This window comes from Microtus pennsylvanicus, chromosome 2 (genome assembly GCF_037038515.1).
Source record: "Microtus pennsylvanicus isolate mMicPen1 chromosome 2, mMicPen1.hap1, whole genome shotgun sequence".
NCBI classification, from domain to species: Eukaryota; Metazoa; Chordata; class Mammalia; order Rodentia; family Cricetidae; genus Microtus; species Microtus pennsylvanicus.
Window position 1 is genome coordinate 21,869,698 of NC_134580.1, and position 13,658 is coordinate 21,883,355.

At 46.8% G+C, this 13,658-nt stretch overlaps 1 protein-coding gene across 2 annotated transcripts in view; it reads right to left on the reverse strand.

Moving 5' to 3' along the window:
* The window catches only part of Prickle1 (prickle planar cell polarity protein 1), a 92,590-nt gene extending 79,152 nt beyond the window's left edge, over positions 1–13,438 (reverse strand). The window contains exon 1 of one of the 2 annotated variants that reach the window (XM_075960435.1): positions 13,305–13,438. The gene's annotated coding sequence lies outside the window, so the exon portion shown is untranslated. Of the gene's footprint in view, positions 1–12,418; positions 13,209–13,304 lie in introns of those variants that run through there. The other variant, XM_075960438.1, reaches the window with a different exon arrangement.
* Between the last annotated feature and the right edge of the window lie 220 nt (positions 13,439–13,658).

The following is a 13,658-nucleotide window of genomic DNA, read 5'->3' on the forward strand; positions in this document are numbered from 1 at the left end:
GAAAGACTTGCAGCTCACAGACCTCATGGCTCTCTCCTGGTTTCCGTTCACTCTGCCTTGTATCTAAAATGACTCGATCTCCAGTTCTAACGGCTTGGCCGACCCCTGCTCATCCTTCGGGTCCCGCTTAACCTGAGCTTGCTTCTCATCACAACCCTGCACAGGACAAAAGGGGCCTGTGCCTTGACCTCTGTGCTAGGATGATAATATTATATATTCCTGTTCAAGTGCTTTTATTCACTACCAACAGTGGCTCTCTCTCAAGATTGGGCCAGCCTAATGCTTGTGTTCCTACAGCCTTACCCTAAGCCTGGAACAATGCAACCACCCAGTAAAGGCTACAAGGAAACCATGTCCCCAAGTTGAAATACGCACGACAAAGTTGAATACTAAAGGCTGACATGCATATGTGAGTATACCGAGACAAGTGAATATGCAAAATAGGCATCAATACTCTGATATGGCATGGTCAGGAAAAGAGGAAAGGGTCTCGGTTAACCATTTGAGGAGCTAGGATAACAGAAGCCCTGTGACATCCTTGAGAGTCCCCATGAAAGGGTGTCAGCTGTACCCCGAAGGGCTGGCCTCCAGACAGAGGGCTCCAGCGGCTGGATTTTCACTCTGCCCCTAACAGCGCTAAAGAAGCCAAAGGTGTTATTAGGAAGCCCAGTGGGTACCTTCACACACTCATTACCACTGGGCAGCGTTTGATCTCGGGAGTCACGGCTGAGGTGACCCAGATTCCAACTGGTGATTATTAATGTCACATCTAGAGAGCCCTTGCACGGCACATCGGAGTCACTTAGGAACCTGCTGGGAGATGCGCCCCCGAGTGTTGCTGCCGAGGAGGCTTGTAGGCTCTGCTACTCCGGCTGCATGCCTTCCAGTGTGGGCTTATGATTGAGCCCGGCTTCATTAGAATGTGACAGACATTTGAGGTCCTGAGGATCTGCTGAAAAGTTAATGGCTCAACTAATTACAGGGCGCTAGAAAGTACTTTCCGCTGGGTCTGGTTGCATGTGCAACCTGTACCAGCCGGGGTTAGAGCGACCCAGAGGGGACTTTACTGTCTGCTGCACTTCTGCTAAGTGTACCTCTGAAATAAATGAGAATGCTATCGGGGTTCTCAAAAATATCAGGACTCAACCAAATGGCACTATCTTCAAGCAAACCTTGGTCAAAAGCCATGGACCTTTTAAACACGGCTATTAACACTCTGTGACTATACAAACACACATGAGCACAGCACTCCGAGTCCCACGCTTTAAATCCTCTGTATTTCCCACGATGAATATAACGCTCACAGTTAGCATTTTTTTTCTTTTTTTGCCAAAGACAAGGAAGTCTTTGTTGTACATACATCCCATTGGTGATTTTCTACTTAATAACTCTGCTTTTCTGTTTCTTTTATTTTAGGTTTTCGGAGACAGGGTTTCTCCGAGTAGCCCTGGCTGTCCTGGAACTCACCCTATAGACCTCGGACTCACAGAGATCTGCCTGCCTCTGCCTCCTGAGTGCTAGGATTAAAGGCGTGTGCCACCACCGCTCGGATCTATTTTATCTGTGGCTATCATAGTGTACGGCAAGGAATCTATTTGGAACAACTGTTGGGTCTGGGAAGGATATATATCCCTGAATATAGCAACTTCTGGATTTGGAACTGACCACAGGGAGGAAAGGATAGAGCTGTGAGCTGAACCTTGCTAGCCAGAGTGTTTCCGGGTGACTTTTAATAAATCTAGTCATCCATCCAGGTGGTGACAATGACTACAGGATACCACTTCAGCTAGCCACCGTCCAGCCCCCTGAAGAGATAGCCTCTAACTCGGGCATTTGGAATCAAATAAAGTAGAAACTAAGAATACCACCATGCCGTTCATAGTCTAATGGAGGCCACCGAGGTAGACTAGAGTAAGAAGTCTAGAGAATTAAGTGATGCATCCAACTCCCCCAACTCAGTGAGAGCCACCAGTTAAAGGCATTTCCTACACAGGACATATCTGTGGAAGGACAGCCATGTATAGGAGACCACAGGCATCAACCGTGCTGGGTAAGCCACAGCGATGTTCATTCAACCTTCCGGCTTTTCTTTCTTTTGAAGACCTCAGCTGCAGATGTGCTTGATTGAGGGGCTGCCAAGCCACAGCTGCTTAGCAGCTAGAGCCTTGAACCCAGTGGATTCCTCATCAGGACATCGGGTTAACCTTGGGTAGCGCCCCCAAACCCAAAGTAAAGATGCATGAGGTATAGATACCCGAAGGCACTTGGGGGACTTTTGTCTGACTGTGGTAAAAAGGAAAAATGTGTCAAATTAAAACATGATCATTTCTGAACAAATAAGTTGGTTAGGCTTCTTAAAAAGTTGAGCCACTGCCAATTAGTCCCTGGAACCTGAGACTTTACAATAATAATAACTCAAGCAACTAGGGTTCCTAGCAAGCAGGTTGAAATCAGGAGTAAATGACAGCCTGTCACCCTGGGGCAGCCCCAAAGCCTGTCTGAGGACGCTTCCTCCACCTCTCTCTTAAGTAGGGAGTGTAGCTCATGGGGAAGAGGAAGGCCATGGAGCTTCCTTTCCTACACTCATCTCTGAGGACCACGTTCCCCTCTGCTGTGTAGTCCTAGTTCAAATGTCTGTCACTGTGGGATGGAGGAAGGGAAAGGAGGGTGGCCAGCCCGTCCTTGACTCTTGCCTCTCGCCTAGTTTTATCCCAGTGAGAGGGAAGTTTCTCAGAAACTTCAGCTAGGAAAAAAAAAACACCCTAGACAGGCCGGGCACATGCCTTTAATCCCAGCATTTGGGAGATGAGGCAGGTGGATCTCTGAGCCCTAGGCCAGCCTAGTCTACCCGTTCCAAGAACAAGGTCTATGTGGAGAATTTGGTCTCGAAACACAACCAAACCAAACCAAACCAAACAACAACAAAAACAACCTAGACCCCAAACAAGAAAGACTCAGGGAAGCAACAGTCCTGGCTTCTTTTGTCTTTATTTTATGTATAACATGGGTACCTAAGTACCAGATTTGAAGAAGAAATCATCTCATAACTTACGGCTAGAGTATCAGAATGAAACTATAGTAAAATGTTTTTCTGAGCACTGCACTACAGCAAGGATTCACTCTGTTCACAGTTATTAAGTACCTGCCATGTTCTAGAGCTGGGGACGGGGCTGCAGATTGGGAAAACAGAGAGATGGCTTTCTAGGACTATGGAAAAGTCATAGGTGGGGTTGGTGGGTGGCACTGGGGGATAAAGGGAAGGGGCACTGCTGCTGGGCCTCCCAAGCCAGAGCAGGGATTCCCTTCTGAGCCCACTGACAAGAAAGGTATCTTTCTGTATTATGTCTCTGATCCCTCGGGCGGTGACATGGATGACAGTGAGCCTCCATCCCACGCCCTTTTAGAGGAGTTTGGAATCCATCACAAACATGGGATTAGCTGGGAAACTTGAGGACAGTTAAATCCACAAATACAAACGTCTGTGTCACACTGGGAGGCAGCCCCCCCCCCCCCGCCTGCCCCCACTTGCTCTCCCAATGATCCTTCAACTCTGTCAGCTATGGCTTAGCTCTTCCTGCGTCCAGTGCCTTGTATCATTCACAAAATGACCGAGTGTGAGAGTTTTCAGTTACACCCTGCACACAACCCAAGTGTAGAAACGTCCACTCAGGCCCCGGGATGTTTGACTCAGCAATGCGCACTGAACAGGAAGAGGTGCCGAGGCAGTTGATTTCGTGACTGGTTGGTTGTACCTGCACAGTGAGAAGTCCAAGGGACATCGGAAAGCTAGTCAGATTGTAGAATTGTGAACTTAAAAGCCTTATTACATTAAAAAAAAAGTTAGATTAAATTAAAAACACAATAGCAAACAAACAAAAGTCGGGGAAACTGAAGAAGCATCCCCAGTCCTCTTTGGTTTTTGCTGTGCAGACGCAGCACTAGTGATGGTGATTGCTACTATTCATTCAGTGTGTCCGGGAAGGGACCCAGGGACTTATGCTTGCTGGTCACATGCACCAGAGTGACTTTTCAAGTTCCGTGTAGCTTGTGGAGGCTGAAATGATGGCCATACTGGATAGCCACAAGCAGCAACTAAAACTACAGACCAAAAAGGCAAAGAAAGGAGATGGGTAACAAATCCTATTAATGAATTTCCACAAACTATATGTCTGTCACATTTTATTGAGACTCGGAAGTGAGCCTCTGCGTAGAGCATGAAGTGCAGTTTTTAAGAACTTCGCGTTATGGAATATATGTGGAATTATGTCTGTGCAAGGATGAAAATAATACTGGCTACAGAAATAACCACAACTAGCCAGTTTAAAGACTGCTCCAGGGGCTGCAGAGATGGCTCAGCAGTTAAGAGCATTGCCTGCTCTTCCAAAGGTCCTGAGTTCAATTCCTGGCAACCACACGGTGGCTCACAACCATCTGTAATGAGATCTGGTGCCCTCTTCTGGCCTGCAGGCATACATGCAGAAAGAATATTGTATAGATAATAAATAAATAAAAATAAATATTTTTTTTTTAAAAAGACTGCTCCACTAGCCAAAGAGACGAGAACTGGGTTATAGGGATGGCTCAATGGTTAGGAGGGGCACTCTTCTAGAGAGCTTGGGCTCGGTTCCCAGCACCCATGTAACATGTATCACAACATCTGCAACAATAGCCCCAGCTTCAGGGGTACCCGAGGCCGTCTTCCTGCCTCTGTGGCAACTTCACTTACACGCGTACATACCCCTGTTCCTCCTGCCCCCTCCCTGCAACTACAAAGAAAATAAATCTTAAAAAAATAGAAAGGGTGGAGAGATGGCTCAGGGGTTAAGCACACTGGCCGCTCTTCCAGAAGATCCAAGTTCAATTCCCAGAACTGACATGGCAGCTCACAACTGCCTGTAGCTCCGGTTCCAGGGGCCCTGATACCCTTGCATGCAGGCAGAACACTAATGCACATAAAAATAAATAATACTAAAAGAAATGGAAATGGGAATCAGTATTCCTGTTGTTGAGAGGACAGACTCGAATCTCTCTACACAAGATGCATATCTAAAAACTCATATTAATAAAGTTTTATTTTAAAATGTCTGATCTTATGATTCAAAATATCTAAAGGTATGATGCAAAATTGTAAATAAAATTGTAATAAACTCATAATTTTTCAGGTAATTTTTTTTTCGAGACAGGGTTTGTCTGTAGCTTTGGAGCCTGTCCTGGAACTAGCTCTTGTAGAGCAGGCTGGCCTCGAACTCACAGAGATCCTCCTGCCTCTGCCTCCAAGTGCTGGGATTAAAGGCGTGTGCCACCACCACCCAGCTCAGATAAGTTTTTTAAAAATTTATAGTGATATATTTGGGAATTATTTCTTAAATTGACATATTTCTATGATCGCAAAACCCTGAAAATATTTATTAAACAACTATAGGAACTAGGCATGTAAGATGACGTAGGATAAAGTTATTTTTTCCAACACTATGCAAATTACACTTTCTGAAAAACTTGTACTTTGGAATAAGATGCACCCCTCTCTTCCATTTCCTGATACCTTTTAAGGGAGAATACTCCCAAGTTTAAAACAATGGGTCAATTACTAATCTGAAACAAATTACAATAAATATGCTTTGGATATGGCAAATGTACTGTAAAATAATATACTTATGATGTTGTTTTTCAGATTAGTAAATGATTATGTTAATTGTTTTAAATTTGGAGATAGTTTACCTAAAAGGTGTCTCCAGGGTGACAAAAATATAGCAGGTATACTGTTTAAAAACTTAATTTGCATTATATTTTTACAAAGTTCTTTGACATCAGGCATCTGTATTTGCCGGCAGCGAGTGAGTGTCAGGCAGGGGTAGGTCTCTGCCCTGTGGCATGAATCATATGCAGTACTGGGCCCAGTGACACTTCAAGAGTTCGTTAGCGATAGAATGGGGTAGCCATTCAGCATGGATGAACAAGAGGAAGGAGGGAGGCAGAGAGGGAAGATGAAGAGGAAGGAAGCAGGCAGAGAGGGAAGATGAAGAGGAAGGAGGGAGGCAGAGAGGGGAAGTGGAAAAGTGAGTGGGAAGGGAAGAAGAAAAAGCAGAAAGCATTGAGTTCAGCCCCCGTGGGGCAAAGACACAATCGTCGACCGTCCTGCCAGTGAATCTCTGACACCGCCCAATTCAAGTGGCTCCACCACATCCATGTACCGGAATCATCTGAATGGCTGATTCAGGCCACGTGTGCAAGAGTCCACCCAAGCGCTGGGGGCGTGGCTAGCGGTGAGCCCACACAGGACTTTCCTGGGTTCGATATCCAGTCTTGCCCCCTTGCCCCACCTTAAAAAAATCTCTGTGCGTTATCTGTCCTTTGATAAAGTTCCACAGGTGTTTATGATTACATTCTTTAATTACATACAGACCTAGCCTAATTCTTTCATTGTATATATGAGAAAACTGAGGCTCAGAGATACTGAGGAACTGACCGAAAACCACACAGCTATTGGCCTGTAGTCCCGCTTTTATGATTTTTTTTCCAGGAAAAAAAAAAAACTAAAAACCAAAAACCAGTCTTCCTCTGCATGGTTGATTCCTTGTGAGCTCACAGCTGTCTGTCCTAGAACCCCTGCTCATGAACAAGAAGGATACATGAACAAGATATTCTCTCAAAAATGACTGAAACAATGTTTAAAAAGCCAGTGTCTCCAGGTGGCAATCACAAAGCCAGCCAGCCAGCAGGCTCTTCCCACTCTGATGACCTGGTCACCTGTTTTTGACACAGCCAAGTCATCTGTGCAAAGTGCTCCCATCCCAACAGCGTGGCTGTTTGCTTTCCCTGGGTCAGGAGGAGGAGGGGAAAATGATTTTCTTGGCTAACTCCTTACAATTCAAAAGAAGGTTAAGAAAGTACATTTTCCAATCCTTCAAAATGGAGAAAGCTGGCCTGCCTTTCTCACACTTGGCAGGGCTGAAGGACATGTTTTTGGCTATTAGCCCACGTAGCTGGTCATGTTTATAGACGGCCCACAAAGGGAACGTGGATGGTGAAGTTACTTCAACCTCTATGTCTATTTTCTCCCCTCCCTTCGTAGTCAAGGAAAAGCACAAAAGGCTAAAGCATTTCAGAACAACATGAGGGGTTCAGCTATCACTTCAGCCCATTGCTCAAGACTTGTGCGCAAATGGGAGCGGAGGCCGCTCAGCGGAATTCCTCACGGGACCCTTGAGAAGAACCAAGCTAAGCTACGCAAAATGTGGTGCAGAATTCCCACAGCACATCTGCACTTTCTATAAGAAACATCTGGGGCTCCATGTACTTCAGACCTCACTTTATCGTTTCTCAAAAAATTATGTAGCACGCATAAACTCCAAACACTGCCCATATTAGTTAATTACACAGACACAGAAGAATTGAATGTGTCATTTCTCTTGACAGAGGTTAGACAAGTGTGCTGTCATAACACATGTGTGTGCTGGGCAGTCTTCTCATGCGAAGCCTAACATGGTCTGTCAGGGGTCTCTTTTAAAGCCAAGTACCATACTCTCTAACCTCCTTCCCACTCAGAATCAAGGAACTTAAGATTATTCAAGAAATAGCATAACTGGAGATATCCATTACACCTACCAAGTTATTGATTTCTTCAGATTACCATGCTACTTGCTTGTCATAACTTAAGTAATGATAAAACACAAATGCCTCTGGGGAAGATACTACACAGCTCCAATTACTTTTCTTTCACTAAGGTGAAATAGTCCAGTTTTACTATTAGGCTAGTATGTATGCATGTATGCCCGAGACTGTGAGCTTGCGTGTGGTTATATGTATGTGTGTTTGCATGTGTGTTCTATTTTAATGGTAGTTACTGAGGAACTGGTCCCTGAAGCAAAGGGCACACATGCAGTGGGCTAATATTGCTATTCCCACAGGGGCTCCATGAAATATGGCATTTACAAATTTGGACTAAACAGCACTATTTATCACATGGTGGAAATGGTCCAAAAGTGCTAAGAGAGACGTTGGCATTCGGGCAATTCCACTACTGTTGAACCCAAAGAAGAACTACATTCTCCAGGATGCACTGGAGGCACTGAAAGAGCCTGTGTAAAATCCTTCCTGGGGACCATTTCAGCACCGCACCCATTGGATCCCCTCTGGCTGTGGGTGTTGTGTTTCATCGGGAGGAGGCACAAAACTGTTGGGGACCAAGTCTGATCCCAGTCCACACAAGCCAAGTCCCAAGACTGTGTATTTTCTTATTTTCAAGATTAATATATCAAATATATCCGCTGGCTATTGGAGGGTTGGAGTCACCACTGTGTTAGAAAAAGTTAGAAGCCCCCAGAGGAGGTGGACTGGGAAGCCCTGGTGGCCGAGGAATGCCTGAAATTATTTGCTGTCTCCTCTTCTGTCTTAAGTATGTTTTTAACTCTCTACCATTTTTGTTTTAAACAGCTCTCCATGGTCCTTCAAATGGCAAGATGAAATAATTTGAATAAAAGGCAATGTATCCGATATCCAAAGGCCTCAAAGAATAATTTTTGATAGGTCTCTAAAGAAAAAAGGAAAAAAAAAACTTGAAAACATTGTGGCTTGCAATGTGTTACCAGATAACCTTTCCCCTTCCTTGGGGGAACCCAATGGCACACAAAGTTTCTTTCCTTTATTAAGCCACTGATGTTTGCTCAGAGCATTTGGGACCCTAGAAAACTGGGGTCATATCACATTAAGTGCTGGCTACTCTATATTGGCCTTTCTAATTTTTTTTAAAGGCAACGCAAATGGAGGAAAAGGTGGTTATAAAAAAACATCACAGGAAACCAAATAGCCTTTATTTAAATTAAAAGCAATCATGGCCTGATTCTTGGAGCTCACTAGGAAATGCTTTTGGCATGCAGCTGCTGCGTGGGGCCAATCTCATGTGTAATTGGAAACATTTCAAACAGAATTGTTACTGAAGTCACAGACCATAATTGTGAGCTGTGGGCTCAGTACCCTCCATAAAAGAAGGGCGGTGGAACGATGGGAGGGGACTCGGGGCACTGGGGGCATCTTAATGCAGAATGTCACCCTTCACTGACACATCTTTCTTTCCAAAGGCCAGAACAGCACAGCAAAGCTGGTGGGAGCTGGAAACCCACCAGCAGGACAGAGTACCAAGACAACTGAAATAACACAGCCCTCACTTGTTTCCTGACAACTATGTAACGAGCTGGAAAGGAAGGGGTTGGCTCCAATCCCCCAGGGAGAAAAAAACGCAAGCTCAGCTTCATGGGCCAGTTGGTTTCTTAGGATCACCTAGGAAAAACTTGGGGAGAAGAGTTACATAAAAGTGAATGACAGCTATTGGCTCGTTTGCAGTTCTGTTTTTCAAATACTTACAGTGGTTTCTGCCTATCTGACTTTTTTTTTTCCTTATAGGAAAATGACCACGGAAGGTGGTACTATCTTTGTGTTCTCCCAGAAGTCCCTTCAGATGTGACCACGAGCATTTAAACAGACAGACACAGGAAGAATTATTGAACTGTCTGAGAGACCTGATCCCCCAAGTAACTGGAAACAGCCCATGCCCGTGAACCAGCAGCTCAGGAACAGCTCGCGGAAAAACCATGTCATTCTGGCACACGGCGAGGGATCTGATTATTCTGTCGTATCTCTGTGCCAGAAATGTCATGACATCAGCATGCGCCAAGCTGTAAAGCAAACCTCTTTCCACTGCCTTCTTCAGGAGAGGATCAGGGGATACGGGGCATGCAAAGCTTCCTGGTTGCTAATGGCCAGCCTTTGCCACAGCTCGTGGATGCAGGGCCGACCCCACTTCTGCCGAGCACCACTGTAAACCACGTGGTTCATTTGCTGGTTGCCAGGGTGCTGAGGGACGACTTTTACATGTGTCCAAGGGGAGGGGTCCAGAAGGGCAAGGCTCTATGCTGCCCTTAGGCCATCCTGGTCCCTGACACTCTGTCAGAAGCACAGCCTCCGCTTCTACTGAGGCTTTGAGACACTGTAGCAGTACCTGGCTTGGCCTCTAGATAACTCTGCTCCCTGCTCCAACCCTTTGTTCACACCCACTTTCTGAAGTTCCTTATCCAATAACCAGTAGAAAAATAATGATCCCTTAGCATACCAACCCACCCACCCACCAAGAAAACACCTCATTCACTTTCCTTACTCCTCTTCATTCTAGAACATTGCACCTAGATTTACACAATTTTAATATTCTCACAATAGTAAGAGTGGAACAAAGAATACTGTTTTATATAACATGGAGAAAACACAGAACTGTTTTCCTGAGGGGAGGAGTCTATTTTGGTCAGATGACATAACAAACATTCCTGTGCACACATGAGAATCAGTGTGTGTGTGGATGTGTGTGGGTTCGTATGTGGTGCCAGCATGGAGGTCAGAGGTTGATGTCACTCATCTCCCTCTCTGTGTCTCCACCTTGTTTTTTTTTTGACACAGTCTCTCAGGGAACCTAAACTCACTGATGGTCTAGTCGGCTCCCTGGTGCTCTGGAAACCTTGCCTGCCCTGTTCCACTGTTGCTGAGATTACAACCGCAGGTAACCATGCCTTTACGTGGGTCCTGGGGATCTGAATCAGGACCCTCATACTTGTACAACAAGCTCTTTAGCACCCGAGCCATCTCTCCAGAACCCTGTTGTTGACTTTTGAAATTCTACTTTTTTAAAATGGAAAATGTATCCATTATAAGATACTATGTTCAGGGAACTAACTGCTGTAATTAAAATACCAACCAGTAAAGGATCATCTCGACTGAGAATTGTTGCCCTTAATATCAGACAATTCAAAAATATAGGGTAGGTTATTGTGAGAGTTTCTACCTGGTTCTCATTCTATTTCTCCAATATTAGGGTTGTCACTCCCTGGGGTGTGGCTCAGCTGTGGAGCCGAGCACGTGCCCAGGTTTGCCCCCAGTATTGCAAAGACATTGCTTGCAGAACCTAACCTTTTGTGGGCCACGGACAAGCTACTGTAGACTTTAAAGAGATTACCTATTCCAGATATTTTAAACTACTAAGAGAGACTAACGGGGACAATTCTATCACAGTCTAGCTATCAACCACCAAGTTTCTTTTCCCTTCTAGCTTGTGCTAAGTTTTTCTTTCATCACCCAAGCTGACTCATTATAACAAAAAGCAGACCCATGATCCTTGGTTATATATATATATTAAAAAACATAGGCAACCTTTTAAGCATCATTAGTATTACCTGCAGAACTGATTCAATCTGTCGCTTTAGTGAAATATAGCAGTTTTCTCTTAAAAACAATCCATGAATCAACAGGCTCACTCACTGGTAACTCTCCAATTATACCAAATTAAGAATGGGAAAATCAAATTACCAAACTCATTCACTCATATCAACCTGTCCATCTTTAGACACCATTCTGCTCCCTTCTTTTCCTTCCCAAGGCTCATTTCAAAGCACGAGTCATTCATTCGCGCCAGGCATGACTTATTTTGAGTTATCAGTAAGTGTTCGAACTCTTAATAGAGGGTAGCATCCCTTATTCCTAGTGCCTTTGTATAGCCCTACATTGTTAGCCTTTAAATCCTTCGTATAAACACTTCTAGAAGTGCTTATTAAATATCTCCTTCTGTGTTTTCTGACTCGCCAGTGGATGGCATTTAGAACTCTTTGCTACCAGCAGGTGCTGTATTTTGCTTTCTTTAGGCTCCAGCTGGCTACAATGATAGATTCTTGTCCCAGCCACCTAGGCTAGGAACCACATTGGAGGCGAAATGAACCCAACCCCACCAGACAGCAAGATAAATGGTTGCTGTTTAAGTTTTAAATCCCCTGGTGGGAGTAAATATTGTTCTAGGCAAAAAGGCTCGACAAACATTGCGTCATCCTTACGGAGCTGTCTTGATGAAAACAGAATTTTTAGATTAGGTTGGTCCTAAATCTAAAAGTGTATCTATCTGGCTGTCAAGGGTTTTGGTATTCTCTCCTCCCCATTTCCTACTCTAAAAACAGACATATTGTTGGGGATGATCAAACGCGGCTGACACGTCCCAAGGGGCACGGTCCCACTCTTGGTAAAGAAGGCCGCTGAACACTGACACTTCCCTGAGGATAATGGCGACAGCAAAGGCTTAGTCGGAAAAAGGCCAGTTGTCACCTAAGTGACAGGCAACAGCTGAGCTCACACATCTGGAGCTAGAGGAGGGCAAACCTTAACAGCCCTCATTCGTCTACACCTTGGGCCTGTCTGAAGATGGAAGTCTCCTTCACTCCAAAAGTACATTAAAAAATATCTGATGGTGAACCACGTCAATTACATAACATCAGCGCAGCGCAGACACTGCCTTCCGAAAGCGCTGATTAAAACCAGGCGGCAGACAGAACTGTTCAGGGACAGATAGGAGATACAATTTCATCAAGTATAATTTGTCATTCATAAAACCTACCCTAAAAGCCACAAATACAGCATTTTTTTTTTTAAAACAGCACAAGTGCACTTGGGCTCCACCAGGGATTTTCACATATGCTCCTTCAGACCGGTTCGCCGTGCGTTCTTCTCCTTGATCCTGGCTGCAGTCCTGCCTGACACGTTTTAAAACCAGGAACCAAGTGCGTCAGGCTTAAGAATCTGAGTCCTCCCGGGGCGGGCTGGAACTCAAAGCTGTGCCAGCCGTCCCCGCGACCTCCCGGGTACACCCCCCCTCCGTCTTCAGTCTCCTGAATGCAATCTGTGGACAATTTTCCGAAAGTCCCAAAAATAACACGGCCCTGCCAATAGTCGTTGGCGATGCCGTTTGTTTTTCTTAGAGGGCAATGAAAACTCAACAGCTTTTCTGCTGCATCCCGAGTCCCGCTCCTGCTAATTATTAACAGACCTAGTTTCTTCAACTTTTTCTGCCAGCAGGGAGAATGCCGCGGCTCCCCTTCTCTCCCACGGGCGAGCTGCGTGCAGAGTGGGGTCTCCACGGAGGGCAGGCTGCGGCTGCCTCTCCAGGGCAGGCGGCCCTTCCCGGGCGCGCTAGGGGCCGAGCCTCCCCGCAGACGCCAGTAGGTGACAGGCGATCCTCAGCCACTCACCCTCGCCTCCCCGCTCTTGCGTGGCCCGATTCGGGGCCATGCAGCTGGCCTCGGCGCCGGGGGAGGGGGGAGAGCCGGCACGACCTGGCTGCCACGCAGCACGAGGGGCCGTGCGCCCAGCCTCTGCGCCACCACAGCCCAGCAGCCCTCCCAGAGTCTTCCCCGCGCTCCCAAACCGCCGGACGTCCCATCCCGCGCCGTGACAACGCGGTCCGAGCCGCGGCGCCCCCAGCCCCGGCGCCCCGAGCCACTCACCCCAACGCGCGAGCGGTGGCCGCGCGATCTTCCTCGCCGGCGCTGGGAGCTGCGGTCCTCCGCGTCAGGCGCGCTCCCGCGTGCGCAGCCCCGGGTGCGTCCGCAGCCGGGCACGGAGCGCTGCGGCCGCGCGGTACCAGGTCAGCGCAGGCGGCGCGGGGATGGCATGGTGGCGGCTCCCCGGCCGCTGCTCGGCTGCAGGCGGAGTGCGCGCTCCAGCCGGGGCCGCTGCAGAGCACCCGCCCCGGGCCGCCGAGCGGGCGCCAGCGAAATCCCGGAGCGCGGACGCCTGGGATGCAGGAGACTCTGCGCGCCCACGCGCACAGTGCAGGGCCCGGATCCCTCCCGCCAGGC